Source organism: Bactrocera oleae, chromosome 2 (genome assembly GCF_042242935.1).
Source record: "Bactrocera oleae isolate idBacOlea1 chromosome 2, idBacOlea1, whole genome shotgun sequence".
Classification (NCBI taxonomy): Eukaryota; Metazoa; Arthropoda; class Insecta; order Diptera; family Tephritidae; genus Bactrocera; species Bactrocera oleae.
The window spans coordinates 45,154,297-45,181,477 of NC_091536.1; the positions used below are offsets into that span (position 1 = coordinate 45,154,297).

At 38.5% G+C, this 27,181-nt stretch overlaps 1 protein-coding gene across 20 annotated transcripts in view; it reads right to left on the minus strand.

The window, feature by feature from the left end:
* The window catches only part of LOC118681060 (uncharacterized), a 449,031-nt gene that overhangs the window by 353,649 nt on the left and 68,201 nt on the right, over positions 1–27,181 (minus strand). The window lies entirely within an intron of this gene.

The following is a 27,181-nucleotide window of genomic DNA, read 5'->3' on the forward strand; positions in this document are numbered from 1 at the left end:
GCAGGATGGCCGAGTGTAAACAGTAATGGTACAGGTGGCAACGCTGCAGGCAACTGCAGGACAATTGGTAAGAGTGAACGAGCAAAAAGAAGTTGGCGAGAGTGATCGAGTAAGTTGGAGTTGAAAAGAGTGATCAAGGGGAAGAAAAAGTGACGCGTCGCGGAGCACTCGTAGAGTTGAATTTTTTTTTCGGATAAACTTACACAAATAATTTACAATTTTAAGGCTTAAGTTTATAAACAAACATTAAAATATAAACTTTTCAATAAATATTACATATATTATATTTATTAATAATAATTTTAAAACCCTAATTAACTGATGGGTAGGTACAAAACAAAACCTAGGTAGAAAGTAAACAGAGTTCGTAGGGGAGGTAGAAAATATAATATAACCTAGGTAAAAAAGAACCTCTACAATGCAACTTTTGTAATTAACGCCTTAAAATTTCTTCGAAAAATCCTTGATGATACCAAGAAGGGCAAAAGAGTTTGCAGATGTGAAGTCGGCTCTAAAGCATTCAATAAATAGGGCCCAACACATCGGATCATTTCAGTTTACGCGAGCAGCTTAAACTTTCAACAACGCAAATAACTTTCAAAATCAACGAAAAAATCCTTTTTTTTAAATAATACGCATTCTTTTAACTATATTATTATTACTTAATTTATTAATATTTTAGTATATTTTTTATTTGTATAATATTTTTTAATAATTTTTGAAAATGCCAAGAGTATCTAGGCAATCGCAGGAACAAAGACGTCGCAATGCTCTGAATCGAAGCCGACGACAATATAGTCAAAATTTGGAAAATAATAGATAGAGGAACGCCGACTATATTGCCGAATTACGCAGCTCAAATTTGGAGTACCGCAATGAGGAGGGAACTCGTGACAGTTCTGCACGTTCCACTAGACGACAGAACCTACTTCACAGAGCAGCAGCGTAATACAGTAGGTCATTCAAACAGACGTTTGAATCCAGAATATAGAGCAGCGGAGCAGGAGCGCAACACAATAGGACATTCGAACAGGCGCTTGGATCCGGAATATAGAACTGAAGAGCAGGAACGCAACACCGCGGAACATTTAAATAGGAGAACCAATCCGGAATATAGAACAGCGGAACAGGAGCGCAACACAATGGGTCATTCGAACAGGCGCTTGGATCCGGAATATAGAACTGAAGCATGAACGCAACACCGCGGAACATTTAAATAGGAGAATCAATCCGGAATATAGAGCAGCAGAGCAGGAGCGCAACACAATGGAACGTTCTGTACGGCGTCAGAATGCAATAATAAGGGAAGAAGAGAGGCAACGAGATGCAGCATTGAGGAGAAGATCCAATAAGAAGACGTCGTTAGCAAATTTTAAATTCTTCTCAAAGAAAAGTGACCCGCCAGCAAACCAGGCAACAACTAGTAAACGAGCAGGAATCAACGTTGGAAAGAGTACAATTGCATAGATCGGATCCCGCAAATCGTCAGTTAGAAAGCGAGAGGCAAGTCAGGAGGAATATAAGAAGACGTCGTGAACTTTCTCCTGATGCACAGCTAGAAGAACAAGAACGCCAACGTCGCGCTGCCAATATCTTTGATATGTACGCATTGTTGATAAAGAAAGGACCCACTGAAATATGCGTGTGTTGCGGTGGCACTTGGTTCCCTCATCAAGTGAAAAAACTAGAAATATGTCAGACTTCAACAAAATTTGCGCACTCAGAAGATGCTAGATAAGTGTTTTATCTGTCATCAAAATTTCCGTCTTCGAACCAAAAGTACAACTTTTGCAACACATGCATATATTGTTAGGAAGGGCAAGATACCAAATATCTGCCTATCGGAAGGATTGGAGTTTCCTGATATTCCGGAATGCCTTCAGGATTTAACGTGTCTGGAAGAAAGACTGATATCACCGAGGATCCCATTTATGCGCATCATCTCCTTAGGATATGAACGACAATGTGCTATTCGTGGAGCAGTGGTGAATATCCCCATTTCAGTTGTAGAGACAGTCACCATGCTTCCACGAAGATTTGATAACAGCCATATTATTCAAGTGCACTTGAAACGTCGATTGGAATATGAACAAAATTTTATGACGGAGACAGTGCGACCAGCAAAAATATTGGAGGCAATAAACTATCTGCTGGGTACAGAGCTTTACGTCAAGCATAATATCCAAATGTCAAGTGATTGGCTGGCCGCTTGAAATGGAAGAGGATTTAAATCCAGGTGGTCAGGAGACTTTAATGGACAATGAACTCGTTGAAAATCGACCCATTGAACGGGTTGCAATGGCACCAGGACAAGGTAGATGCCCAAGGGACGTTACAACCGACGACGATGCTCAAGAATTCTCGTATCCAACGAATTACTGCGGAAAAAAGAGGACATCTACAACAACTTATTGTAAAATTGCACGTTCTGAAATTCGACGCTATGATCGGCGTTGTGTGCGCGTGGACGTGCTCCTGTATATTTATAAGTTCTACGAGTTGGAGCGCATTAAAAATGCAATTTCCATTTGCCTGCGTAAAAAGTCTGGATCGAGGAGTATAACTGCTGCAAATGTGAGGGATGAAAATTTTGTCAGCAACCTTATCCAGCATGATGAAGGCTATCATGTACTCAAAGGACTTCGATCCTCACCTGCACATTGGGAGGCTGAAAAGAAGAAAGTTTTAGCCATGATCCGCCAGTTTGGTTTGCCAACATTTTTTATCACAATGTCTGCTGCAGAAACAAAATGGCCTGAGTTGTTAGTCATATTGAAGAAACTGGTGGATAAAGTAGACATTTCGGAAGAGGAAGCTACTGCTCTATCAAGCTCTGAAAAGGCGAGACTGACAAGGACAGATCCAGTTACATGTTCCACGTATTTCGACAATCGATTCCGCCAAATGCTAAAATTATTACAAAACGGGCTATTTGGAGAGAATTAAGTAGTCCGTTACTACTACAGAATTGAATTCCAGCATAGGGGATCACCACATTGTCATGGCATGTACTAGCTTAGTAACGCACCACAATTGGAAAGTGATGGAATCACCAACACAAATGATGTTGAAACATTCATCGATCGGCACATCACAACCGATGGGGATGATTTGGACTTACTGGAATTCATTCAGTATCAAAAACACAGACATGGTCAAGCTTGCTTAAGAGACCTACATGGAAAACAAGTGTGCCGATTCAACATGCCATATCCGCCGATGCCACAGACAGAAATACTTTTCCTTTTGGAGAATGAGGAAGGTATTGAGCAACACAAAGCTCAATTCCAAAAAATACAGGAACTATTAACTCTAACGGATCTCCCAGAGGAATAAATAACACGGTTGAACTGCTTCGAAAATTTTTGGCGGATGAGCGAATCAAAACTGACTATGATACAAGCTTGCTCTTCGCTCATCTGTAAAAAAGCCACACATTTTCCTAAAGAGAGAATTTTCAGACAGGCTTCTAAATGCCTATAATAAAAATATCCTTAAATTGCATAGAGCAAATATGGATATTCAATTCATTCTGGACGCATACGCTTGCTGCAGCTATATCATTAATTATATAAATAAATCCAATAGAGGAGTATCAACATTATTGAGACAAGCCATGGAGGGAATAAATGCAGGGAATTTCTCCATTAAAAGAAAACTGCAGCACATCGGAAACAAATTTGTAAATGGATCGGAAATATCGGCTCAAGAAGCAGCTTATAATATTTTGGGACTGCATCTATCAGAAGCCAGTAATGGGGAAATATTTATATATACATCACATCCAAACAACCGAGTAAGGATGATAAAGCCCCGACTTGAATTGAATGCTTTACAGGAGGACTCTACGGACATATATGTGCCGAGTGTGCTGGAGCACTACTCTCAAAGGCCCGATAACTTGGAAGAACTATGCTTAGCAGATTTTGCAGCATGGTTCAGATTTCGCAAAACAAGCAGAAATGTTTCTGATAATAACGAAGAATACAACGAAGTAGAGAACGAGAATGACACGACAGCTGCACTTCCAATGGCATTAAAGGATGGATCAGGATTTCTAAGTGAATAAAAATATACCCAATTTATTGGGAGCACGAAATTTATTTTCACTAGCTTTAAATAGGGGTAAAGGAAGCACTCGAATATTTAGTTGTATAATTGAACTCCGTTCAAATTTATTTATATACCAAATTATTAATTATTAAACAATTAAAATTTAATAAAAGTAAATAGTTGTGCAACCAGCTGATTTCGCGAAAACGATGTCCGAACAATGAAGGTTTGTCGTCGACGCGCTGTACCGCAGAGAAGAAGTTAGCGCGTAGGATCACTATTTAATCAAGTGTGTATAAGCGAATGTCCAGGATCGCTGTATTAGCGGTATAATAAGCGAATGTAATGGTATGTTGTGTTGCCCTATGTGGTGTCATCTGGTGTGGGGTGAAATTCCTTGAGTGTTCACAGGTGTGGTGTGTTTCACTAGGGTGTGTCAGTTTTACCGGATAGAGTGGTGCACTTGGAGGAGGGAGTTTAAACTCATTTAAACACTAAGGAAAAGGAAGCAAGCCCTTATTCTGCGTTGGAAACGTTTTAGCGTTGAAAGTTCAAGAGCCGGATTTTGGAAAACCTTCATGTCACAGACCATTTACTGGCAATGGTGCAGTCACTTAACAGCAAACAGAGGGAATACTTTGCTCATGTAATGCACAATGTCAGTAAAAGTCGGCTTATAACAACTATATATCAGTCGTTGACAACCCAACCCCGAAACAGCCAAGGTGTTACTCTGCGCACCCACTGGCAAAGCAGCATTTGGAATTGGGGGCCTAACCCTTCATTCGGTTTTTTCACTCCCGGTCAACCAGTCTTCCGGCGATCTTCGGCCACTAAATAGTGACACATTAAACACAATTCATGCCAATCTCATAGATATTAGGTTTATTATAATTGACGAAATATCAATGGTTGGAGCAAAGATGTTTGCATATTTTGATTGCAGGCTAAAGCAAATTTTCAGGAGCACCGCTTACTTTGGAGGCATACCAATTATCGTGTTTGGTGACTTAAAGCTGCTGCCGCCAGTAGGAGATCGATGGATATTTGCGCCGAATAAGAATTACAGTACAATTACAGGAATACCGCTTTGGGATCAATTTCGGTACTTTGAGCTCACTGAAATAATGCGCCAGCGTGAAGATCAAGCATTTGCCATCGCTTTAAATAAATATGACACACACTGACATCCAATTAATCAAAAGCATAGAAAAGACCTCTAATGAGATACCGAACGAAGCCATCCATCTATTTTATTCAAATGCTGGAGCAAATGATTTTAATTTAACTAAACTGGCGAACACGATGACCGAGGAGTTCATTTCGACTGCGAAGGATACAATTAGGTCAAGTTCTCTAACAGAACGCAGCAGGGCAAACATTTTAGAAGCTGTGAAGTCTTTTAAGCCATCGGAAACACAAGGAATGCTTTATACATTGCAGCTCAAGACTTCGATCAAATATATGGTGACAGTCAACATAAGCATAAGTGATGGTCTCGTCAATGGTGCTACGGGGGAACTAATGCAGGTTGATTCCGAATCACATAGATCTGAAAGTTCAGTGGTGCGACTATGGATAAAATTCGCAGAATCAAGAGTTGGAAGCTTTGCACGTTCCAAGCAGCCTCACAGTCGCAATGCAGATTGGACACCAACCATGAGCGTAGTCCGATCATTCCAATACAAGAGAAATTAGCAAATAACCATAGAACGCAGACAGTTTCCGGTCATTCCAGCTGAAGCCATCACGATACATAAAAGTCAAGGTGGAACATACACACAAGTTGCTGTTCATCTAGAGGGTAGAGTAAGCAGATCAGCTTTATATGTAGGATGTAGCAGAGCCACAAGTGCCAATGGATTGTATATAATCGGGACATTTTCTCCCCCGAACCCATTTGGACCGCAGGATCCAATTAAAACTCAACTTAATAGGTTGAAGACAGAAGGAGCATTGACGACATGCTACAGATTTTTGACTGAAAAATCGGAACAACGTCTAGATATTTATTATCAAAATGTAAGGAGCCTAAACAAGCATATTGAAGATATCAGATCAGACAAGCTGATTTGTTCTGCTGATATTCTGTGCTTTGCCGAGACATGGGCCTTACCTCAAGAAGAATTCCCAATAGAAGGCTACAGTGTTATTGCACGCCTTGATGGAGAAACAAGATCATCCCGACGACGCCCTGCCAACGGCCTTATAATATACTATAAGCAAGATAGGTGCCCAGGTCTATCAGAAGGATGATTTTCAAGAAACGACACCGGTTCAACAAACGTTTACCAACTGTTAAACGTAAACAATTCAACAGTTTCCATATCACTTGTGTACAGGAACCCCCGCTATAGACTTCCAGAATTTAGAAACCAAGTGGAAAATAATATCCGTCAGATAACTGAACAGTATAATGGACCGTCAGTAGTCCTTGGTGACTTTAACATATGTCGCCTAACAGCAACTGATGATTTGGAGGCTCGATTGCAACAGTTAGGATTTCAATCTTCATTGGCTAAGGTTAATTAATGTGAATAATCAATCAGCTTAAAAAAACAAAATTTATGTAAATGTCTGAAAGATCTATTTACCTCAATAACTAACCTTAATTCGAATAGAAGATTGTTTATAGCAAAGAACCTGGCTAGAAAGAACTGGCAAAATGCTTTCCGTTGGATGCAAACCGTTGGCAAGTCACGTTTTTAAATGTAGTCATACATATAGTAGTTACTAAAAGAAATGCACCTGTGAAGGGTATTATAGCTTCGGCGCAGCCGAAGATAACGTTTTCTCTTGTTTTGAACCAATTTCATAGCGAGAGCTGAGATAGCGATCCCCAGTACCTCCACTGGTTCCGGAGAATCAAGAGGGAAAACAGCTCAATATTATCGTGCTTACAGAGCACAAAAGTGAGCAGAGATGGAAAAATAGTTAACAAATATGGTAACTAGTGACCTGTCTACAAGATCAGAGCCTTTTTCAAATGTTGATTCCTGTAGAAGTAACTTTTTAAAAGCAAAGCCCTTTGCGAAATGAGATGATGCAATTGCGGGAAGTCTAATTTGCGAATTAGATAAACAAGTATTCGACTTTAATAACTCGAAAAAAGACATTTCGATAATAGTATTTAATTGTCAAAGTCTTCGTGCTATTAGCATGTGCACCGATCGAGTCTTCCAAAATACTTTTGATGTTATCAGAAACGTTTATGAGCGATGAAGAACCTTCTATACAAGTACCAAATTTTTAATTTGTTGGGAGATTTCAACGTAATGAGATTCGAAATTCAGGTGTTGCCATATATCATAATGCAAAGGGCAGATGTTACGTTAATACTCATTACTCAAGTGTGACTGATGTCATGGTATGAACATCAGAAAGAATAGGGGCTTATGTGCAGTAGAGTACAAAATCAACCCCAACGATCAGCTTAGTGGTTACCATCAGCAATATATATGGAGTACAATTAGCTGGATGTTCAAAAATCGTGATCTTAGTTATATAGAGTCTAAGGCAAGTTACGCTAGTAAAACACGCTCACTCGTTTTCACTATGATAATTTACATATAGGCCTACATATGCATATAGGGGTATAAAAAACCCTAATTTCGAAAATCTTTCTATTACGTATATGGCGACTAAGAGAAGGTTTCATCCGATTCAACCCATTTTTGACATAGAGACATACTGTTATCATGAAGAGATTTGCTCCGATTTCAATCAAATATCTCACAGGATGACCGATACTTTCAATAAAATGTTCGCTTTAGGAATCAGTCCGGTTGTGAAAGTAAATGTCTCTGGCGTATTTATTTATGAATTTATCGCGTTTATAGTAGTTTCTAACATAACCGATATATGGCTAGTGGGCGGGGTTATCATCCGATTTCGTCCATTTTCACGTGCCAGTAGAAGTGCTTAAGGGATTTATCCTTAGTAAATTTGGACGAGCCACACCCATGTTTTCAAAATTTATAGCCCACAGATGTCGCGTACTACTGCGATTACTTGTGACATATTACAGTTTTGTATCTTAATTAAGTGCTTAGTTATGGCATTTTTTAGTTTTTGTTTAATAGCGTTTTGTGGGCGTGACAGCGGTTGGTTACGCTTATCTACGAACTCGTCTTTACTTTTTTGCCAAGGAACACGTGTACCAAGTTTTATTAAGATATCTCAATTTGTAATCAAGTTATCGCTTGTACAGACGGACAGACAAACAGTCACTCGGATTTCAACTCGTACGAGACGAAATCATTTATATATATATAAAGTGATACAAACAACCGTTAGGTCGCCGTCCTCGTCTCCCGTCGTCTTCGTAGAAAAAAAATAAAGGGCATTCTCAATGCGAAACACGGAAGACCAATTCACACAACTCCTGGATAATAAATATTTTGTGTACTTGACCTGTGAATGGGTTATCACCAGTTTGAAATTGAAGAATCGTCAAAACAATATACTGCATTCGTGACATCTGATAATTACTTTGAATTTAGCCGTATGTCTTTTGGGTTGCAAGTAACTTTTCAATGCATAATGAACACAATGGCATCAAATCTTAATACAGGTGAAGCGTATAATATTATAATATGTATAATATACGAAATAATTACTCCAAGTAAACTAAACGTGATACGATTTTTCTCACTTCTCAAAGATGCCGGACATACTCTTCACGCCGATAAATGAAAATTTTTCGAAAAAAGAATCGAACACCTCGGGCATAATATAGACGATAACGGTATCATGCCTGTTATGCAAAACGAAGCTGCTATAAAGAATTTCAAAACACCCACCAACATAACAGAAATAAGAAGATTTCTAGGTCTTACGTGGTTTTTTCCGAAAATAAGTTAGAATATTCTCTGATTTCAAAGCCACTTACTTTGTTAACTAAAACAAATAGAACGAGTTTTGTACGGGGGTTGTGCATCACTCCTTCGAAATCCTTATAAGGAACTCAAATATTGCTTTATACGATATCAATGCTCAACATTTTGATGTGAGTAGCAATGGTCTAGTAGGCGTACTTCTACACGGAGATGCGGCATCAATACAGAAAGCCGGAGTCACTGGCTGTTGTTAGGACGTTAGAAAGGTTCTGCGTCTACTTACTGGCGAAAAAATCAAAATCGTAAACGTTTTCTCCACTATTGCTAATGTAAAAAGAATATGTTAAAGAACTAAAACATAAAATAGCTTGATGGTGGCTTAAATTACTTGCGTACAATTTTGTGTGTGTATGTATTAGACGGATAAATTGGTTTCCGAAAATGAGAAAATACGTCAAAGATTATATCATAGTTCTGTTATCAGACACATCGTTCCAGGAAACCCTATACACTATGCATTTTTATGAGTTTTACAGTAATTTCAATATTATATATAACATACCAAATGATAATGGTCAAGTATAATGCGCCAGCCAAAATATTTAATTATTCTTCAGAACAACAACCGAAAATCCGAAAGATTGGTATAATGCTACTACGCTACTACAAGTTTCAATCCGAATTCATTTGTTTTCGATTTCTCGGTGCGAGACATAGTAACAATTAATTACTAGCAGCAGTCTGCCATGATATTATATTAACCACGACCATTCTACGTTATCCTCAGTAGAAAAACGCAGACAAGCCGCAGTAAACATATCGAGAAAACTCGTGACAAAGTTACTTGGGCCAAACGTTGTACGAAAAGTTCTGTATCACGATCGCTACTTATTGGAAGATATTCAACAAAAATATAGTTTAGTATATGCTTCTGATAAAATAAAGCCGAGGTCTAAAAATTGTCCCTACGATGAAATTGAGGATGACTTAAGTCAGAAAGGGTCGAGTTTTCTCGACATAAATACAATTACAACCATTCTCAGTTTTTTCTAGCCACATAATTTCTATATACATATGTAGAAATGTAGGTGATTAAAGATAAACATTTTGTGCATTTGACAATAGTCCGATTACGCCCCACTCCTATACCAAGTTTTCCGTAGTGCTAAGAAACACGTACAAAGATTCATCAAGATACCTCATCTTTTACTGCAGTTATTGCTTGAACAGATAGACGGACGGACAGCTATACCCCGTATTTCAACTCGTCTCGTCATCCTGATCATTAATATATATATATATATATATATATCCCCGTATATTATATATGTATCTCGATTAGTTTTAGGTAATATAGCAATTGAATAATTAAAATGAACCTGCAGCCAGTTTAATACAAATGTGACTATCACTTTCAAAATAGATACATTGGATTCTAAACTTCCAATTACAAAAAAATGTTTGTCAATAATAATAAGTATAATAATTTATTTATCTCTTTTTTTTTTGATACATCAGAAACCGCAAGGTGGACTAAAGGGCACGATTTTTAGACATGTGGTTTTTTAGAAGAAATAAAACCCATATAATTTACTGTTGATGCCAAGAATTTGGCTTTATTATAAATGGAAGAGTTTGCCAATATTTTTAAAACTGATTTCGGGCAAGTGACCGCCACGGCTGGTTCGAATAAATTCCAGCCGGGTTACCTAATTTTCGACAACTTTTTGCAGCAATTGGAGCCGTATATCAGAAATAATGCCCCGAATATTATCTTACATGGCGTCAATCGCCTCGGGCTTACCTGCGTAGACAAGCGATTTCACTTAACCCCACAAAAATTAGTGCAGCGATTTTAAATGGCACAATCTTGGAAGTTTCTTTCTAAAAATTAATTTTTTCGTTCTTGTTGAAGCCAAAGGTCTTCCATGGCCACGAAGAAGTCATGAATCATGGCTCTATAGCGTTCCCCACTGACTGTAACATTATGGCCGGCTTCATTTTTAGAAATATAAACCAATGACTCCCCCTGCCTATATAGCCCTCCAAACAGTGAATTTTTGAGGATGTAACGCCGTCTCAACAATGGCTTGTGGATTATCATCATAAATACGACAATTTTGTGAAGTAAGGTACTCAGTGAACAAAAAGCGAGCTTCATCGCTGAACAAAATTTTCTTGCGAAAATTGGGATCGGTGGCCATCTCGGACTCACTCGGGTCTTCTTCGATACTCTGTATCTTCTCTCCACAGTAGCAACAGTGTCTTCTAGAGTAAACGTGGTGCGAAACCGATCATGATTGCTCAAATTACCGACTCGGCTGGGCAACTATTTCGACAGGATATTGAACGCAGCGTGAACCGAACAATTATTTTGGTAGTAAATTTACACCATTTTCAAATATTGTTTCGGAATAAGTCTGTTGCTTGTGAAATGTCAAGGCAAATTGAATAAACATAAATCAACTGACAGCTGTCAAAAACACCAATTTCGAAAAAAGTTCAAAAATTGTGATATAAGTTATATAGAGTCTAAGGCAAGTTTTCACTCGATTTTATCCTTTTTAAGCGCAAAGATACATTGTTATTAGTAAAACACGCTCTCTCGTTTTCACTATGATAATTTACATATAGGGCTACATATGCATATAGGGGTATAAAAAACCCTAATTTCGAAAATCTTTCTATTACGTATATGGCGACTAAGAGAAGGTTTCATCCGATTCAACCCATTTTTGACATAAAGACATACTGTTATCATGAAGAGATTTGCTCCGATTTCAATCAAATATCTCACAGGATGACCGATACTTTCGATAAAATGTTCGCTTTAGGAATCAGTCCGGTTGTAAAATTAAATGTCTCTGACGTATTTATTTATGAATTTATCGCGTTTATAGTAGTTTCTAACATAACCGATATATGGCTAGTGGGCGGGGTTATCATCCGATTTCGTCCATGTGCTTAAGGGATTTATCTTTAGTACATTTGGACGAGCCATTTTTTAGTTTTTGTTTAATATTGTTTTGTGGGCGTGACAGCGGTTGATTACGCTTATCTTTGAACTCGTCTTTACTCTTTTGCCAAGGAACAAGTGTACCAAGTTTTATTAAGATATCTCAATTTGTAATCAAGTTATCGCTTGTACAGACGGACAGACAAACAGTCACTCGGATTTCAACTCGTACGAGACGAAATCATTTATATATATATAAGGTGATACAAACAACCGTTAGGTCGCCGTCCTCGTCTCCCGTCGTCTTCGTAGAAAAAAAATAAAGGGCATCCATCTGCTTTGTGTAGACTATCGGTGTTTAAACAAAATTACGATAAAACAACCATTCTCAATGCGAAACACGGAAGACCAATTCACACAACTCGTGGATAATAAATATTTTTGTGTACTTGATCTGTAAATTAAAGTTATCACCAGATTGAATTTGAAGAATCGTCAAAACAATATACTGCATTCGTGACATCTGATAATTACTTTGAATTTAGCCGTATGTTTTTTGGGTTGCAAGTAACTTTTCAATGCATAATGAACACAATCGCATCAAATCTTAATACAGGTGAAGTGTATAATATTATAATATGTATAATATACGAAATAATTACTCCAAGTAAACTATACGTGATACGATTTTTCTCACTTCTCAAAGATGCCGGACATACATACTCTTCACGCCGATAAATGCAAATTTTTCGAAAAAAGAATCGAACACCTCGTTAGAATATTCTCTGATTTCAAAGCCACTTAATTTGTTAACTAAAACAAATAAAACGAGTTTTGTACGAGGTTTTGTACATCACTCCTTCGAAATCCTTATTAGGTATTCAAATATTGCTTTATACGATATCAATGCTCAACATTTTGATGTGAGTAGCAATGGTCTAGTAGGCGTACTTCTACACGGAGATGCGGCACCAATACAGAAAGCCGGAGTCACTGGCTGTTGTTAGGACGTTAGAAAGGTTCTGCGTCTACTCACTGGCGAAAAAATCAAAATCGTAAGCGTTTTCTTCACTATTGCTAATGTAAAAAAGAATATGTTAAAGAACTAAAACATAAAATAGCTTGATGGTGGCTTAAATTACTTGCGTACAATTTTGTGTGTGTACGTATTAGACGGATAAATTGGTTTCCGAAAATGAGAAAATACGTCAAAGATTATATCATAGTTCTGTTATCAGACACATCGTTCCAGGAAACCCTATACACTATGCATTTTTATGAGTTTTACAGTAATTTCAATATTATATATAACACACCAAATGATAATGGTCAAGTATAATGCGCCAGCCAAAATATTTAATTATTCTTCAGAACATCAACCGAAAATCCGAAAGATTGGTATAATGCTACTACGCTACTACAAGTTTCAATCCGAATTAATTTGTTTTCGATTTCTCGGTGCGAGACATAGTAACAATTAATTACTAGCAGCAGTCTGCCATGATATTATATTAACCACGACCATTCTACGTTATCCTCAGTAGAAAAACGCAGACAAGCCGCAGTAAACATATCGAGAAAACTCGTGACAAAGTTACTTGGGCCAAACGTTGTACGAAAAGTTCTGTATCACGATCGCTACTTATTGGAAGATATTCAACAAAAATATAGTTTAGTATATGCTTCTGATAAAATAAAGCCGAGGTCTAAAAATTGTCCCTACGATGAAATTGAGGATGACTTAAGTCAGGAAGGGTCGAGTTTTCTCGACATAAATACAATTACAACCATTCTCAGTTTTTTCTAGCCACATAATTTGTATATACATATGTAGAAATGTAGGGGATTAAAGATAAACATTTTGTGCATTTGACAATAGTCCGATTACGCCCCACTCCTATACCAAGTTTTCCGTAGTGCTAAGAAACACGTACAAAGATTCATCAAGATACCTCATCTTTTACTGCAGTTATTGCTTGAACAGATAGACGGACGGACAGCTATACGCCGTATTTCAACTCGTCTCGTCATCCTGATCATTAATATATATATATATAACCCCATATATATGTATCTCGATTACTTTTAGGTAATATAGCATTTGAATAATTAAAATGAACCTGCAGCCAGTTTAATACAAATGTGACTATCACTTTCAAAATAGATACATTGGATTCTAAACTTCCAATTACAAAAAAATGTTTGTCAATAATAATAAGTATAATAATTTATTTAGCTCTATTTTTTTGATACATCAGAAACCGCAAGGTGGACTAAAGGGCACGATTTTTAGACATGTGGTTTTTTAGAAGAAATAAAACCCATATAATTTACTGTTGATGCCAAGAATTTGGCTTTATTATAAATGGAAGAGTTTGCCAATATTTTTAAAACTGATTTCGGGCAAGTGACTGCCACGGCTGGTTCGAATAAATTCCAGCCGGATTACCTAATTTTCGACAACTTTTTGCAGCAATTGGAGCCGTATATCAGAAATAACGCCCCGAATATTATCTTACATGGCGTCAATCGCCTCGGGCTTACCTGCGTAGACAAGCGATTTCACTTAACCCCACAAAAATTAGTGCAGCGATGTTAAATCGCACAATCTTGGAAGTTTCTTTCTAAAAATTGATTTTTTCGTTCTTGTTGAAACCAAAGGTCTTCCACGGCCACGAAGAAGTCATGAATCATGGCTCTATAGCGTTCCCCACTGACTGTAACATTATGGCCGGCTTCATTTTTAGAAATATAAACCAATGACTCCCCCTGCCTATATAGCCCTCCAAACAGTGAATTTTTGAGGATGTAACGCCGTCTCAACAATGGCTTGTGGATTATCATCATAAATACGACAATTTTGTGAAGTAAGGTACTCAGTGAACAAAAAGCGAGCTTCATCGCTGAACAAAATTTTCTTGCGAAAATTGGGATCGGTGGCCATCTCGGACTCACTCGGGTCTTCTTCGATACTCTGTATCTTCTCTCCACAGTAGCAACAGTGTCTTCTAGAGTAAACGTGGTGCGAAACCGATCATGATTGCTCAAATTACCGACTCGGCTGGGCAACTATTTCGACAGGATATTGAACGCAGCGTGAACCGAACAATTATTTTGGTAGTAAATTTACACCATTTTCAAATATTGTTTCGGAATAAGTCTGTTGCTTGTGAAATGTCAAGGCAAATTGAATAAACATAAATCAACTGACAGCTGTCAAAAACACCAATTTCGAAAAAAGTTCAAAAATTGTGATATAAGTTATATAGAGTCTAAGGCAAGTTTTCACTCGATTTTATCCTTTTTAAGCGCAAAGATACATTGTTATTAGTAAAACACGCTCTCTCGTTTTCACTATGATAATTTACATATAGGGCTACATATGCATATAGGGGTATAAAAAACCCTAATTTCGAAAATCTTTCTATTACGTATATGGCGACTAAGAGAAGGTTTCATCCGATTCAACCCATTTTTGACATAAAGACATACTGTTATCATGAAGAGATTTGCTCCGATTTCAATCAAATATCTCACAGGATGACCGATACTTTCGATAAAATGTTCGCTTTAGGAATCAGTCCGGTTGTAAAATTAAATGTCTCTGACGTATTTATTTATGAATTTATCGCGTTTATAGTAGTTTCTAACATAACCGATATATGGCTAGTGGGCGGGGTTATCATCCGATTTCGTCCATGTGCTTAAGGGATTTATCTTTAGTACATTTGGACGAGCCATTTTTTAGTTTTTGTTTAATAGTGTTTTGTGGGCGTGACAGCGGTTGATTACGCTTATCTTTGAACTCGTCTTTACTCTTTTGCCAAGGAACAAGTGTACCAAGTTTTATTAAGATATCTCAATTTGTAATCAAGTTATCGCTTGTACAGACGGACAGACAAACAGTCACTCGGATTTCAACTCGTACGAGACGAAATCATTTATATATATATAAGGTGATACAAACAACCGTTAGGTCGCCGTCCTCGTCTCCCGTTGTCTTCGTAGAAAAAAAATAAAGGGCATCCATCTGCTTTGTGTAGACTATCGGTGTTTAAACAAAATTACGATAAAACAACCATTCTCAATGCGAAACACGGAAGACCAATTCACACAACTCGTGGATAATAAATATTTTTGTGTACTTGATCTGTAAATTAAAGTTATCACCAGATTGAATTTGAAGAATCGTCAAAACAATATACTGCATTCGTGACATCTGATAATTACTTTGAATTTAGCCGTATGTTTTTTGGGTTGCAAGTAACTTTTCAATGCATAATGAACACAATCGCATCAAATCTTAATACAGGTGAAGTGTATAATATTATAATATGTATAATATACGAAATAATTACTCCAAGTAAACTATACGTGATACGATTTTTCTCACTTCTCAAAGATGCCGGACATACATACTCTTCACGCCGATAAATGCAAATTTTTCGAAAAAAGAATCGAACACCTCGTTAGAATATTCTCTGATTTCAAAGCCACTTAATTTGTTAACTAAAACAAATAAAACGAGTTTTGTACGAGGTTTTGTACATCACTCCTTCGAAATCCTTATTAGGGATTCAAATATTGCTTTATACGATATCAATGCTCAACATTTTGATGTGAGTAGCAATGGTCTAGTAGGCGTACTTCTACACGGAGATGCGGCACCAATACAGAAAGCCGGAGTCACTGGCTGTTGTTAGGACGTTAGAAAGGTTCTGCGTCTACTCACTGGCGAAAAAATCAAAATCGTAAGCGTTTTCTTCACTATTGCTAATGTAAAAAAGAATATGTTAAAGAACTAAAACATAAAATAGCTTGATGGTGGCTTAAATTACTTGCGTACAATTTTGTGTGTGTACGTATTAGACGGATAAATTGGTTTCCGAAAATGAGAAAATACGTCAAAGATTATATCATAGTTCTGTTATCAGACACATCGTTCCAGGAAACCCTATACACTATGCATTTTTATGAGTTTTACAGTAATTTCAATATTATATATAACACACCAAATGATAATGGTCAAGTATAATGCGCCAGCCAAAATATTTAATTATTCTTCAGAACATCAACCGAAAATCCGAAAGATTGGTATAATGCTACTACGCTACTACAAGTTTCAATCCGAATTAATTTGTTTTCGATTTCTCGGTGCGAGACATAGTAACAATTAATTACTAGCAGCAGTCTGCCATGATATTATATTAACCACGACCATTCTACGTTATCCTCAGTAGAAAAACGCAGACAAGCCGCAGTAAACATATCGAGAAAACTCGTGACAAAGTTACTTGGGCCAAACGTTGTACGAAAAGTTCTGTATCACGATCGCTACTTATTGGAAGATATTCAACAAAAATATAGTTTAGTATATGCTTCTGATAAAATAAAGCCGAGGTCTAAAAATTGTCCCTACGATGAAATTGAGGATGACTTAAGTCAGGAAGGGTCGAGTTTTCTCGACATAAATACAATTACAACCATTCTCAGTTTTTTCTAGCCACATAATTTGTATATACATATGTAGAAATGTAGGGGATTAAAGATAAACATTTTGTGCATTTGACAATAGTCCGATTACGCCCCACTCCTATACCAAGTTTTCCGTAGTGCTAAGAAACACGTACAAAGATTCATCAAGATACCTCATCTTTTACTGCAGTTATTGCTTGAACAGATAGACGGACGGACAGCTATACGCCGTATTTCAACTCGTCTCGTCATCCTGATCATTAATATATATATATATAACTCCAGCAATTGGAGCCGTATATCAGAAATAACGCCCCGAATATTATCTTACATGGCGTCAATCGCCTCGGGCTTACCTGCGTAGACAAGCGATTTCACTTAACCCCACAAAAATTAGTGCAGCGATGTTAAATCGCACAATCTTGGAAGTTTCTTTCTAAAAATTGATTTTTTCGTTCTTGTTGAAACCAAAGGTCTTCCACGGCCACGAAGAAGTCATGAATCATGGCTCTATAGCGTTCCCCACTGACTGTAACATTATGGCCGGCTTCATTTTTAGAAATATAAACCAATGACTCCCCCTGCCTATATAGCCCTCCAAACAGTGACTTTTTGAGGATGTAACGCCGTCTCAACAATGGCTTGTGGATTATCATCATAAATACGACAATTTTGTTAAGTAATGTACTCAGTGAATCAAAAGCGAGCTTCATCGCTGAACAAAATTTTCTTGTGAAAATTGGGATCGGTGGCCATCTCGGACTCACTTGGGTCTTCTTCGATCTCTGTATCTTCTCTCCACAGTAGCAACAGTGTCTTCTAGAGTAAACGTGGTGCGAAACCGATCATGATTGCTCGAATTACCGACTCTGCTTTGCAACTATTTCGACAGAATATTGAACGCAGCGTGAACCGAACAATTATTTTGGTAGTAAATTTACACCATTTTCAAACATTGTTTCGGAATAAGTATGTTGTTGTGAAATGGCAAAGCAAATTGAATAAACATAAATCAACTGACGGATGTCAAAAACACCAATTTCGAAGAAAGTATTGACTTATTATTTGATTGACACCCGTTAGTATACACTAAATTCATTTGAGAGATCAATAATATAGAAATGTTTGTCGGTGTCTAAAAAAATGTTTAATCAGAACTGTTTCTTATCAATTTAACATTCGTTACTATACGAATTTAATCTATATTCATTATAAACTAGTGCAATATAATCACAATTTTTTGCCTCAAGACATATCATTACCAGAAATAAATGATATACACATAAAGTATACGTATAAAATCAAGCGGATGTTTGAAAATCTTTATATTAGATATATGGGGGCTAGGAAAAGTACTGACCCGATTGTATCCATTTTTGGCAAAAAAAAAGGTTATCATAGCTATATTCTCTCCGAATTTCAACACTTGACCTCACAAATTGACCGATATTTTCAGTGAAAAATTAGCCATAGACACCGGGGTTCACATATTTGGTATCTGGGGCCTTGAAAAGTTATGGTCCGATTCTGACAATTTTATGACGTGAGATGGAATACCTAAAAGGCACTATTTGCGTTTTTTTATTACAATAACGTCATTTATTCTCAATTTATAAACTGTAAAACAAAAAATCAGATAGAATTGAAAATTGTTATATATAGGAACTAGGCGTGGATATAGTCTTCTAGATTTCAGAGTTCGTATATTGCCAGAATGTAAGATAAGAATGGCTGGGTAATGTTATGCACCGAATTTGGTTAAAATGGGTTAAATAGTTCCTTACATATACGATTTCATCTAAAGGAAGGCGGTGCCTCTTCCATTGTCCAATTTTGGTATCGGCTTCTATTCAGTGTTTCTGACGCATTTATTAATTGAATTATCGCACTTTTAGTAGTATTCAACATAACGTTATATGGCTGGGTTATATTCCGATTTGACTTATTTGCACTGCGTGGGAGGAGGAGTCAAAAAGTTTTGTCCCGACAAAATTTGGTTAATATAGTTTTAATACGTATATATTAAGTATGCAACCACGCCCACTTTTTAAATATTTTCACACCCCTTCTTATTACAATACCAAACTCTTTATGGTGCCAAGAACACGAGTACGAAGTTTCATCAAGATATCTATTCAAGACATAGATTCAACCAAAGAGGCTAAATTTAATATAGTTTTTTGTACATAAGAAAAACCAAGAAGCACGTGTACGAAGTTTCATCAAGATATGTTCTGTTCTACTCAAGACATAAGTTTAACCAAAGAGGCTAAATTTAAATATAGTTTTCGTGTATATGAGAAAAACATCAACCAAAGAATGGAAATATTAGGGATAAAAGATTTAGACCCAGATCAGAACCAATTTCAGTTAGCACTATACCATATAATTTTTGAGAAAACTTGTCCAGTTAGTTTCATTAAAATATCACATATATTGACCGATACAAATGGTTTAAAGAAAGGCGGAAATCACTTTATCAAGTGTATTGTGGCTAGGAGAAGATCGGGACTGATTGCATTAATTTCATTCCTTACGCAAACATTCTCGGGAACATGTTTCCACGTAATTTTATGAAGATAAATCACACTCTAACCGACTTTTTCGGCATAAAGCCTGCTAGGATATCGAAAAAAATTATATATACTATATGGGAACTGGGGTAATTTTGTACAATAAATTCTGTATTATAATTTCTCCTAATTTTGTTAAGATACAACCAATCGGAAGCATAAAATTATTATATTAGGTATATGTAGATTACGGGTAGTATTTACTCGATTTTATTTGTTATTGGTGTTACGACATATTATTGCCATAAAAAGAAGCTCTGCGAATTTCGTTAAGATAACTCTAATATTGACCAATAAAAAGCACATATTCGGTACGATGGCACTATTTGGCAAAGCTTTATTCCAGATAACTTCATTCGTGGTGGGTTGCACTGTAAAGTGCAAGATCAAGAATCAGATGATATGTAAAATGTTGTTATGTGCTGCATAATATTCAATTCTCGTTCCATGTCATAACCCGGAGATTACCATTCATACCTTAGATTTTGTTTTGTTTTTATTTTTTTCGAGGATATCTAAACGGCTGCAGAGATCGAAATTTAAATTTTCTTGTTTATTTAACCTCTCAAGTATTTGAGTCTATAGGTCTTCAGTAAAGTTAGAGTTTTTTGTGTTCATTACTTATGAGTTACTTTTCACAAGGTTGGCAAAAATCCTCCGCTGAACCCTCCACGAGGGTGCCGACTGGGAATAGATACCACAGTTTCACGACGTAGGCAAGGACGAGCTGGCAGCAGGTCGCCTGTTGCAGTAGTGAGGTATTTCGCTAAGGTCAGGTTCCTATCTGGGTGTTCGGTACTCTTCAATAGTGCAGCATCCAGATAGGAGGTCCTGCTATGGTAGGAGGTGTGTAAAGGGCTGGATCAAGGTGTCAGGCGACCCGTGCCAAAGATCAACCTGGCTGGGGGCCCTTAAATAGCCCAGTCTCGCACGGAGCTTACGGATACCTGTCGCCCTCCGTAATAAGATAGCCTTACTTGCGTAGCGGAGGCTATGCCCAAGCGGACATACTTCCCCTACACTCGTGGGTCCAAAATATCAGCCAGTTAAAATATAATAAAAATTTAAACATAAAGGAGTCCGGACCTCCTTTAAAAAGGCCGGAGGGAGCGAGTTTTTCCCAGAGGAGAGCAGCGTTTGGCACGAGCTCGACAACACTAAAGGTGCAGAAGCCAAGACTGGCGCCTGGAAAGTAACAGGGGAAGGCGGGAGATGCCAAAAGTGATGCTGCCAGTAGTGGGTCAGCCAGGGAATGGCTTACCTTTAAGATCGATGAGCTAAGAGACAAAGGTCTGCTGAAGAGGCTAAACCGTCAGCCAAGAGACCGAAGACAAAGGGCGCGACGCCTGCTATTGTCATTGTGGTGCTGGATGAAGGTGATCCCGAAGGAAAAATCCCCTGAGCCCAATGGAAGTGCGTGCAGCCGCACTGACGAATGTGGGGTTGAAAGTGCTACTAAGCAATCCAGGGTCATCCCCGTCATGTACGGATTCCGGATGGTATCAGGGTCAGATAAAGATGATACCGTGTGACGACGAGAGATCGGTCCAGCTATATAAGGCCGCAATAGCTAAGGTGTGGGAGGTCTACCCCGGAGCCAGGCTAGTAGCGGTAGATAAAAAAGATATCCCATCACGACCGAGGGCAAGGGTATGGATCCCGGCTACACCATCGCAGCCAGACCAGATAATGCAGCTCATAAAAGCCTGTAATCCCAACTGGCGGATGGAGATTCGTCAGGGACTTCGATGACCCCGCAGCGGAATCTGGTGTAGAGACGAAACGAGTCACAATGCAGATTCTGTGGCTTCTAATAAAGGAATCCGTAGAAACGCTAGCGAAAAGTGGCGGAGAGATCAACTACGGATTCAAAAAAGTGAAGGTTATGAAGGTTAAGTCAGACGCCTATGCAGGAGGAAATTTGGCGTCGGAATCGGAATGCGAAGTCGAGGAAGATCCAATGGAGTCCTCGAGTGATGTGGAGAACACTGAACAAGGTGAGTGTACTTCGGGATCTGAACTTGCAGACAGACTTTCCAAACTTCCCACTGAGAGTGAGCTTTTAAGCGACTCTCAAGAAGACGCAGAGAAAATACTAACTAATGCGTCTTCTCCAAATTAATCTACACAGCAAACTAGCGTCTCTAGCCCTAGTTAACCGCATGGCAGAAGAGCGGCTTGAATTCGTCCTCATTCAGGAGCCATGGGTTAATAGAGGGCGTATTTGCGGTCTGAGGACACCGGGGTATAATTTATAGGTAGGGCTAGGACATGTATATTGGCTAGTAAAAAAGCTTAATGTCTTTTTATTACTCAGTTACAGTAGTAACGACACTACAGCAGTAAGCTGGGAGATGGGCGGAAAGAAATACCGGCTGGCATCATGCTACATGCCGTACGACGAGGTAGCAGTACCATCGCAGCTGATCAAAGAGCTGGTACGAGACACCGAAGCATCCAAGTGTTCGATTATACTTTGGTGCGACTCCAATGCGCACCATACACTATGGGGAAGCACGGGTATTAATGAAAGGGGTGAGTTGCTCTTTAATTATTTAATAGGAAGTAAGCTTTTGTTATGTAACAAAGGCAGTACGCCAACATTTATAACCAGAAACCGACAGGAAGTATTAGATATAACACTGGTATCGGAAGAACTGGTGGAACACTCCTTTTCGGTCATATAAAAAGGAGAGTACAAAGAAATTCGTGGAAATCTTGTTGTAATGACATCGAGAATACGGCAGAAGCGTCTCGACTTAGAAAAATAATGACACAGTCGAAACATAGCATCGGATAGCTTCAGAAGCCAGACCACAGCTGGACGGTATCCAGTGAAGAGACTCTAGGCCTACTAATGGATACTCACTACCCAGACAGTTCCGAGCACCACATAAGGGAGCATATACTGGGGAGTGAAGTGGGCCCAGAGTCCCCTCCGCTAGACATTGTGTCAGATGGCAATGTTTATTGGGCAATAGGCAGCTTCAAGCCTTATAAAACGCCGGGACCAGACGGTTTATTCCCGGCTCAGTTACAGCAGTCCCTGAGCTACACAATAAACTGGTTAACAACCATGTTTAGGGGGACACTGAAATTAAACTATATTCCCTCGATATGGAGGGAAGTTAAGGTGATATATATACCAAAGGCTGGCAAAAGCTCGCACACTAATCCAAAGGATTTTAGACCAATTAGCCTTTCATCATTTCTTTTAAAACGCTGGAGAGACTAATAGAAATACATATAAAGGACATACTAATCCCAAGAAAATGGCAGTTTCGCAGCATGCGTACTCGAAGGGTAGATCCACAGAAACGGCATTCAGCTCAGTAGTAGCAGAGATTGAAAAGTTTCTGGAAATAAAAGAATACACCCTCGTAGCCTTCCTAGACATAGAAGATGCCTTCAACAACATCCAGCCGAAGGCCATATTGAGCGCGCTTAAAGATCTGGGCATATCTGAGCCTCTCCGGAAATTAATTGAACAGATGCTCTTGGGCAGGTCAATTATTTCAACGCTGGGAGCTTCAAAGATGCCCAGATCCGTCCGAAGGGGTACACCCCAAGGAGGCGTGTTATCCCCACTTCTCTGGATCCTGACAATGAATAAAATAGTGGATCTAGAAAAGAAGGGGGTACATGTTGTGGCCTACGCTGATGATGTGGCAGTATCGGTTAGGGGCAAGTTCCCGAACACCCTCGCTAGCCTTATGCAGACAATATTAAACGATATTAATGGATGGGCCGTATCATGCGGACTGAATTTAAACGCTAGCAAGACAGAACTAGTATTGTTCACTAAGAAACACAGTACTCCAGAAATCACGCCGCCATTTTTAAATGGCACTAGGCTAACGGTAGGAGATAAAGCAAGCTACTTGGGACTAATTTTGGACAGGAAGCTTTCTTGGAAACAAAACTTGGAAGCGAGGGTAAAGAAAGCAGCTCCAGCGCTTAACACATGTAAAAAGAATGGTGGGGCAATTGTAAGGCCGATCATGACCTACGGTATAGTAGTATGGTGGCCAATTACAGAAAAGAAATATGCAATTAGAAGCATGGAAAGTATACAAAGAGCAGCTAGTATTTGCATCAGTGGAGCTCTCAGAACTACGCCAAGCCAAGCACTCAACGTAATTTTAAACTTACTGCCAACAGATCTGTTTTGCAAGCAAATGGCAGAACGAAGTCAGCTCTGAGACTGAGGGAATCCTCCCTACTTGTCACTAGTAACAAGGGGCATTCTATGATACTTAGGAAGTTCCCGTTTCTTCTCATAAATACGGATTTGCGTAATCCTACAGAGCTGAATCTAAATCCGGTCCCCAATATTGCCTTCCCTTCCAGAGAGTGGGAAAGGGGCGTAGTGCACAAGGAAGCAGGGATAAGCTTCTATACGGATGTGTCTTTTCAGCTAAACAAGACACCAAAATCGCCTTCCGGTTACCAGACCACTGCAGTGTCTTCCAAGCGGAGGTCACCGCAATTAAAGAAAGCCTTCTTGTACCGAAAAGGAGTGTGATCACAACAACCAATATGTTTATATATACAGACAGCCAGGCGGCTTTGAAATCTCTGATGTCTCATAGGATTTCGTCGAAGACAGTGATCTTCTAGCGGATCTGACATCCTATTTCACGGTAAACCTGCAATAGAAAACTGTGTAACCGATGAGCTAGCCAGAACAGGCACCACCCTACAACTAAGATCCTGGTAAGGAGGATATATATATGCCTCTGGCTACTTGTAGATACTGAATCGACAAACATGTCATTAACATAGCCGAGGAATCAGTCCTTGACTTACCCAACTAGCGGGATGGATTATTTGATGTACTGGACGAATTAATAGAGATTTTTTGTTTCTTCAAGGTTTTATTTCAAATAATTTGAAGCTCTTTGAAGACAATACATCCTCTGTAGTTTGCCGGATGGCTTTTTTTTGGCACTCGTTAGTTTTGTGCCACCACTGCATTTAACGTATTTGACATTTTTTCGCAGAAATTCTTGGTATGTCCAAATGTCTGGCAATTTTTGTATTGAGGAATAAGTTTGGAATTTCTAACAGTGTTGAAGAATACGTTTACTTTCATAAATTTTCTTGACATCTTCATTACAAGTAGTATCAAAGGTAGCTAGACACATGTTTAATGGCTCTCGTGTTTTCCACTTGAGTTTGTTTACTATATTCAGAACATTTAATCCTTGTTGCTTTAAATTCGCGACAATAGCACTAATAATACACTTTTGCATGATATGTAGTCATCACTTGAAGTGAAGTTTATTTTATGAATGTCGTTATTAAAAAGTTTTAAGCAAATGTACTTTTGGCAATATTTTTAACTTGGCTATTTTCTTGATAATTAGAGATATTTGAAACCATAATGGGCGGAGAACGCCGTTCATACTTCGATTTATGATTTAGAACTCGATGACGATGCATTTTTTTTGTAATCACCTCTGGTTCAGCTTCAGCCTTACGTTTTTTACTAGGTCTTTTGCTTTTCTTTAAAATCCACTCTGTTTCCAGAACCAATTCTTTTTCAACAGTTTCGTAATGTGGTTCACTATCATTAGTGTGCTCTTATTTTGTTCTTTAAGCTTTTAATTTTCGGCTTTTAATTGTGGGCATAGTTGTTCTAATTCTTTCAGTGTTATTTCTAAGGGATCTATTTCAGAAACAATTTTTTTCGGTTGGCTTGGTGTTTCCTGACCCCCTCCAGGTGGCGGGGTACGAATCATGATACAACTTAATTTTAAATAACTTTATATTAGTTCAAGTAAAAAGTTCGTTCTGTTTTTATCTAAGAGATGGCGTTATTGTCCATAATACTAGTGTTACGCGTTGCATCATGTCATACTATACGGCGCTGAAAACGTGTTTATTCGCGCTAAAAGTTTGTCTTTGACAGTTTTTCGATTGATTGACTCAGTACGTTGTGAGCGCTCGTCAAAGATGGACACCAGCAAAGAGAAAATTCACTATATTTTACAATTTTTCTTCGATCAAGGCGCAAAAGTAGCCAAAACGGCTGAAAAAATTAATTTAGTTTATGAGCTCGAAACTTTAAACGAACGTGTTGCACTAAAGTGGTTTGCTAGGTTCCGTACCGGTAATTTCGATGTCAAAAATGCACCACGCGTCGGGAGGCCTGTCGTCGAAAATTGCGATAAAATCATGGAAATAGTGGAAACAGACCATCACGTGAGCACTAATTCATTTGCTGAGGAACTATAGATAAGCCATAAAACCGTTTGGAACCATTTGCATTACCTTGGATTCAAAAAAAAAGCTCGATGTGTGGGTGCCACATGATCTAACGCAAAAAACCATGATAGACCTAATTTCCATCTGCGAATCGCTGCTGAATCTATGAAAAATGGGTCACTTACGACAACATCGAGCGCAAACGGTCGTGATCAAAGCTCGGGGAAGCGGCACAGACGGTGGTCAAGACCGGATTGACGGCCAGGAAGGTTTTGCTATGTGTTTGGTGGGATTTGCAAGGAATCATCTACTACGAGCTGCTCCCCTATGGCAAAACGCTCAATTCGGCCCTCTACTTTCAACAACTGGACCGGTTGAAGGCAGCACTCATCCAGAAGAGGCCATCTTTGATCAACAGAGGGCAATTTGTGTTCCATCAGGACAACGCCAGGCCATACACGTCTTTGGTTAGGCGCCAGAAGCTCCGGGAGCTCGGATGGGAGGTTCTAATGCGCCCACCTTATAGTCCGGACCTGGCACCAAGTGATTACCATCTTTTCCTGTCTATGGCGAACGCGCTTAATGGTGAGAAGTTGGCCTCAGGAGAGGCCTTTGAAAATTGGCTTTCTGAGTATTTTGCCAATAGGGACGCAGCCTTCTACGAAGTTAGCATCTCGTTGGCAACAAGTTTACGAACAAAACGGCGCATAGTTGACTTATATCGGACAAATGTACACAAAGTTATCATCTTTTGAAAAATCAATAAAAAACCGAACGAACTTTTTACTGGACCAATATATTATATTAAATATATTCTTTTGGACTTCCGAAAAATATTTTCAGGAAGGATTTTTGAATTAAAACTAATGGCAACTAAATTGCAAATATGTTTTCGGAGTATATGATAAGAAGAATATTAGAACATAAAGTAAAATAAGATAAGTGTGTCTTATTGCATACGAATTTTTTTGTACGTAAAACTCCAAGTGATGGTGAGTCCAACTTTAGCAGTTGCAGATGTAATTTGTGGAACAGCTGTTTCTCTGCTTCTTTCCACTTCACTTCAACGTCCTGCC